Source organism: Cynara cardunculus, unplaced genomic scaffold, assembly GCF_001531365.2.
Source record: "Cynara cardunculus var. scolymus isolate 2C unplaced genomic scaffold, CcrdV1 Un_Scaffold_7824, whole genome shotgun sequence".
Classification (NCBI taxonomy): domain Eukaryota; kingdom Viridiplantae; phylum Streptophyta; class Magnoliopsida; order Asterales; family Asteraceae; genus Cynara; species Cynara cardunculus.
Window position 1 is genome coordinate 1 of NW_020203789.1, and position 7,213 is coordinate 7,213.

Sequence of the window (7,213 nt, forward strand, 5' to 3'; positions counted from 1 at the left end):
CCAGTCTCTAATCTTCAGTTTCAGTCTTCGACGTTTGCTGAAGGATCTGTGGTGTGAGTGTTGTCTTCYTGAAGTAAAGCTGTCTCTGATGAATTTACAATACAAGTTCTTCAGCGATCAGTGAACATACTTAGTGAGGATCGCTGGAACTAAAAATACAGAAACACAAATACAACATGAAAGGAAAAAGGGATTATCATCAAATCACTGAGAGAGAGGATCAACAGAACCTACAAACCAGAAAGATTTGACTGCACCATAACTTATAGAACTTAAGGAAAATMGAATGAAAGACAAGAAAGCGTTGTTCTTCATTTTCCAAGCAGTGGATGAACCCATTTTTGAGAGGATTTTTGCGTCAACCACTTCTAAATATGCCTGGGACATGTTGTACAAGACACACCGTGGAGAAGATAGAGTGAAGAGAATAAGGCTACAAACATTACGATGTGAATTTGACAATTCAAGAATGAAAGAATCTGATTCCATTGAAGAATCCTACAATCGAGTAATCACCTTSATAAATYAGTTGACGATTATCGGTGAAGTCATTGAAGATAAGAAAGTGGTTGAGAAAATCCTTAGAAGTCTGACATGAAAATTTGAATACATAGTTGTGGCTATTGAGGAGTCAAGAGATTTGTCAACACTTTCTTTGGAAAGTTTCCTTGGGACATTACAATCCCATGAACTACATATAAAACAGTTTGGCACAGTCCYAACAAAACAAGCATTTTAAAYGCGGGTTCTGCCAAGAGAAAATTTCAAGGATAAAGGTAAATGGAAGAATTTAAACAGATTCAAGGGACAAGGAAGAGGGCGTGGTAGAGGTTCTAGATATGGCAATAACCAAGAAGATTCTGGTGAAGGCACTTCAAAAGGAAGGGGACATGGGAGATCCTTATCACAAATTCAATGCTCTCAGTATCAGAACTTTGGCCGTACGATAAAGTATTGTAGAAAAAAGCAAGCAAAAGAAAACAAGGAGCCATTTTTTAAGCATGAAAAAGAAAACAAGAATGATGATACGAAGTTCATGATGTGTGATGTGCAGGAGATCRTTATGGACGAGGTTTGGTACATTGAYAGTGCCTGTAGTAACCATAGTAACCTTATGACAGGTAATAAACTGATGTTCACAACCTTTGATGAAACCATCCGTAGTGAAGTTAGAACATGTGATGAGAGGAAGYTCTTGGTACAAGGATGTAGGGATATCCTTGTGAAGACACCYATAGGACCGAAGAAAWTTACTCATGGTTATTTCATTCCAGCACTCGAGCATAACCTCCTAAGTGTTGGGACAACTTATTTTGAAGAATTAAGATGTTCATTTCAAAGATGGTGCCTGCGTGATTAAGGATGTAGAAGGGACTTCACTTGGAAAGGYTATGACTACAAACAAGATGTTTCCATTGAGTTTCACAAAGATACGTTATCCTCCTTCAATATGTTAATTAAAGATAAATCTGAGTTATGGCACTTACTGTTTGGTCATTTAAGTCTTGGTTCCTTATCCTACATGTGTAAGAAGCATATGGTTTGAGATATGCCAATTATAGACAAGATTGATCAAATATGTGAGGGGTGTGGGTTGGGTAAACACTCCAGAAACTCTTTTCYTCATGATAAAGCCKGGAGAGCCTCAAATCCCCTTGAACTTGTACACACAGATGTGTGTGGCCCTATGCGAACTGCGTCAATAGGAGGTAGTCGATATGTACTCACTTTTTATTGATGATTTTAGTAGGAAAACCTGGGTTCATTTTCTTAAAGAGAAGGCGCAGRTGTTTGAGTATTTCAAGCTATATAAGCATTTGTAGAAAAGCAAAGTTATCACGYATTAAAGGCGTTGAGATTGGATAATTGTGGCGAATATAATTCTCACAAATTCAAAGCATTTTTAAAAGAGAATGGAATAAGAAATCAACGAACCACTCAGTATACAATGCAGCATAACAAGGTTGCGGAGAGGAAGAGCAAAACTATCATGGAATTAGCTAGAAGTATGTTAAAATCAAGAGGATGCCTAACATATTTTGGGCTAAAGTCGTGTCATGTGCGATTAATTTGTTAAACCATGCCTCAACAAGGAGGGTAATGGAAATGACTCCTTAAGAAGCTTGGAGTGGGAACAAGCCATGCATATCACACTTGAGGGTATATGGATGCATAACATACTCTCACATACCAGATGAGAGACGTGGAAAGCTTGACGACAAAGTGATAATCAACAGAGATGTAATATTTGTGGAGGAGAAAACATAGGAATGGTCATCTGAGAAGGATGGAACACAAGTAGTAATCATAGATGAAGACACTACTCAKAATCAACAAGAGGATCCAGACAATCACATAAGTGTCAGGTATTTCCTTCCATTTCTGGTCCTATGACAATAGAACCAGTAAGGTCCTCACGGGCTTCCTGTTTATCGTCTCYTSATTCATCAGAGTCACCACAACGTAAAATGAGAAGTCTTGATGATATTTATGAACACTCACAAAATATTGAATGATGAATTAGTTGATTCCACTTTATTTGTTGATGCCGATCCCATTGATTTTGAGGTGGCTTTTAAGAGCGAAAAATGGAAGAGGGCTATGAATCAAGAAATTGATTCCATAACAAGGAGTGACACATGGGAATTACTTGAACTCCCATCTGATCACAAACCCATTGGTGTAAAACGGGTGTATAAAACTAAGYTGAAATAAAACGGGGAAATTGAGAATCATAAGGCCCGTTTAGTAGTGAAAAGTTACAAGCAAAGGTTTGGAGTGGATTATAATGAAGTTCTCGCTCCTGTGATACGACTAGAAACTATACGATTGCTTTGGCTTCTTAAAATGGGTGGAAGATACATCAGATGGATGTCAAAATCAACATTCTTAAATGGACATCTAAAGGAAGAAGTATATGTCGATCAACCCYAAGGTTATGTTAAAGAAAAAGAGAAACACAAAGTATACGGTTTAAAGAAGGCATTAWACGGGCTGAAACAAGCACCTTGTGCTTGCTATAATTGTATAGATGAATATTTTATCGAGAAAAAAWAATTGCCGGGGATTAGTCGGGCTTTGGCCCGGACACCCTTACAAAAAAAAAATTATCGAGAATGGTTTCAGAAAATGTCCAATCGCACACACTCTCTTCATCAAGGATTGTAAAGGTGAATTTCTRTTTATTTGCTTATATGTTGATGATTTAATATTTACAGAAAAAAAATTATAGTCTAATTGAAGGATTTAAAAGGTCCATGAAGTCCGAATTTGAGATGACCAGTCTTGGTTTACTTCATTACTTTCTGGGTATTGAGGTTAGGCAAGGTCAAAATATGATTACTATTTCACAAAAGAAATATGCCCAAGATGTGTTAAAKAGGTTTCATATGGGTAAGGCTGATGCAAGTTCAACACCAATGGAGTTTGGATTAAAATTCTTGAAGGGTGCTAGGGAAAATCAAGTTCATTCTAGTCTGTTTAGAAGTCTAGTAGGCAGCCCGATGTATTTATTAGCCACTAGACCAGACATTACATATGTTGTAAGTCTAATTAGCAGGTTCATGGAAACCCCCAAGCAAAGTCAATGGAAGGCTGTGAAAAGGATACTTAGGTATATAAAGGGACGTTTAACCATGGAATTTGTTATRAAATCAATGATGACTCGAAACTGATCGCATATGGSGACASTGATTATGGTGGAAGTATGGATCATAGCAAGAGTACTTCAGGTTACTTGTTTAACATGGGATCTGGTGCCATTTCGTGGCAATTGAAGAAGCAAAAAGTGGTGGCTTTATCCATGGAAGAAACAGAGTATATGTGTGCTTCTTTAGTTAGATGTCAAGCCATTTGGATGAGAGGAATTCTGGAAGAACWCAAGCATTCTCAAAAGGAACCCATGGTGATATATTTTGACAGCAAGTCAGCAATARCATTAACTAAGAATCCAGTATTCCATGGTAAAAGCAAAAACCTACAAATCAAGTTTCATTTTATACGAGAATTGCCAAGTCTTGGTGAAATTGAARTTAGTTTATGTAAAACAAGTGATGATGATTGCGGATATTTTCACCAAASCTTTAAAGGATGGAGATTTCATGAAGATGAAGGCTGAGTTGGGTGTAATCCAAGTTTAGCTTAAGGGGGAGTGTTAAAATAAGTAATCTAGACCTGGTTACTATTAGTTAGTTACTGTTAGTAGCAGTTAGTGTTAGTTAATTGACCATATTATAACTGTTGTTTCTTATGTATTTATGTGTAAAAACAAATGTATTGTTAACATAATTGTTGAAGACAAGAAAGTTTATGTTMTGTGTATAGAAACTCTCTTAATTGAAGCAATCTTCCTGCAATGTTTATGTGATTTTCTACAACATCCTAGCCGGAGCTTGTTAGATTAATCTCGATTTAAAATAGTATATGTATATATATTTAGGTAGTTATTGGTAGTTATTAACGAAGAGGTGAGACTGTTCACGAAAGGGTGTGATGTTTCAACACTTCTATTCACGAACCATTGCGATGGTTCCATGGCACCTTTTCGGTGTCTATAAATATGTAAATTCTACACACTTTTCATAGTGTGAATTCTCAGGTTATCAAATAAACATTGGTTGTTTTAGCATATCGATCCAACATTTGGTATCAGAGCTTTGGGTTCGTTTCAAACAAAGTCTTCTCATCATCTACCGGTTACCTTGAGAGAAACCAAAAGAGAGAGAATGAGARAGTCACCGGAACCGCTAGATATTAACGATTAATCCACCATCTCATTCAATCATTTGTGGATAAAAAGAATCTCCAGGAGATACCCAGGGCAGCCGAACTCCAGAGGATATCTACCATCTTCTGGCACCAAAATCCGACGAAAGGGATTCAAGCCCTAATGGGTACCCATCAAGCATAGTCGATCGCAAGCAGAAAACACAGCAAGCGTCGCCGACAAACACAATCAACAAATTCGTTGTTCGATCGATTATAGGCAGAAAAACGCAGCAAGCATCGCCGATAAGAACAATCGGTAGGAAACCATTGTTCAATCGATCACAGGCAGAAAACGCAGTAAGCGTAGCCTTCAAAGAACAATCGATAGGAGATCATTTGTTCAACCAAAAATCGGACCAAACCAGATCAAAATCAGGGTTCGAAATCGCCGATCGACAAAAGCAAAGAAGAAGGGTGTGATTCTTGAAAAGTCAAGAAACCACCATCAAACCAGAAAGAGGAATCGACACCTCTTTTCAATTTGTAACCRTACGCCTCCTTCCCTATATTTTTAAATTTCTCTTTATAAAATAAAACCCAATTTGTTATTTTATAAAGAAACCCTTATATTTTTWGTAAATATCACTATTAGCCAAATTAATATAAGTTTATTTTATTTTGGTCTAACTAGTTTATTACTAAAATATTTTWTATACTTGAAATAAAATTCAATAGAATTATTTCAAAATTATGACCGGGAAAGAAAATAAGGAACAGGGAGAAAATTCCAAGATTTGCAAGAAAATGAGTCCTGGYACCCATTTTCAGTGTCCAATGTTAAATTCAACAAATTACACAACTTGGGCAATTCGAATGCAAATTATACTGGAAGCAAATAGCCTTTGGGAAGTAATTGAATCACAATCATCAACAAAACCTGATGAGAAAAKAGATAAGACCGCTATTGCGTATCTCTATCAATCGCTACCAGAAGATCAACTGCTTCTCATCTCAAAATACAAAACTGCAAAGGCAGTTTGGGAYGCACTGAAAACAAGACACGTTGGTGTCAGCAGTGTCCAAAAGGCAAGATTACAAACTCTCAAGACGAAATTTGAGATGTTACAAATGAAAGAAAATGAATCGATAGATTAATTCACTTCAAAATTAATGGGTATTATGAATAAAGCAGCAAGCTTRGGACAGACATATGAAGATTCCACTCTCGTACGGAAGTTACTGAATGCCGTACCCGACCGATTTCTCCATATTGTCGCGTCCATTGAACAATACTCGGACCTAGATACAATGTCTCTAGACAAAGCAATCGGGAGACTGAAGACTTTTAAAGAAAGATTTAAATTCAAGAAGGAAAGAAGCGTGGAAACTCAAGAAGGATTGATGTTCACACGACATGAACACCGAGCCCAACCTTTCAGAGGACGTGGTCGTGGCAGATTTAATCAATCACGAGGCCGAGGATATAAMAAATTCAGATCAGAAAGGAAGAACTGGRAACCCTCACAAAATAGTTTCAAGAAAGAAACTATCAGCAATACGAAAAAGTTTACTCATGATAAGAGTAAAGTACAATGCTTCAAGTGCAAGAAGCATGGACATTATGCAACAAGATGTCYAGAAAAKGATCAAGAACCGGAACACTCTAATCTCATTGAAGAAGACTTAAAACCGACACTACTCATGGCGACTATTGAAGAACATCAGAAAGTTCTCTTGAATGAAAGGAATCTCGAAGTTAGCAAGATAACTTCAAGTGGCAAAAGCCTATGGTACTTAGACAATGGAGAAGTAACCATATGACTGGAGTCAAATATCATTTCAACGAGATTGACGAGAAGATTACCGGGAACGTAAGATTCAGAGATGGATCATACGTAGAGATCAAAGGAAAAGGTTCCATATTGTTGGAATGCAAAAATAAAGAACAACGGGTTGTGTCACAAGTATATTACATTCCAAGTCTTAAGAGTAATATACTAAGCCTTGGTCAATTGATAGAGAATGGTTGCAAAGTAGTCATGGAAAAGGATCTTTTACTACTATATGATTCAAGCAACAACATTCTACTAAGGGTAATACGATCAAAGAACCGACTATATAAGACAAGTCTCAGAATTGGCAAACCCATCTGTTTGTTAGCCAACCTACATGAAAAAGCATGGTTATGGCATGCAAGACTGGGCCATCTRAACTTTGGTTCAATGAAGAAAATGGTTTCAAAGAAATTAGTTTATGGAGTACCCCGCACTAAGTATACTGCARACATTTGCGACATATGCTTAAAAGGAAAGCACAGCAGAACTCCGTTTCCACAACATACAAATTTAAGGTCAGAGGCACCATTGAATTTAGTGTTTAGAGATTTGTGTGGTCCAATATCGCCACCTACACCAACCGGCAAAAGGTACATATTCCTACTAATTGATGACTACTCAAGATATATGTGGGAATACTTTTTAGACTCAAAGGATCAGGCTTTTGGGAT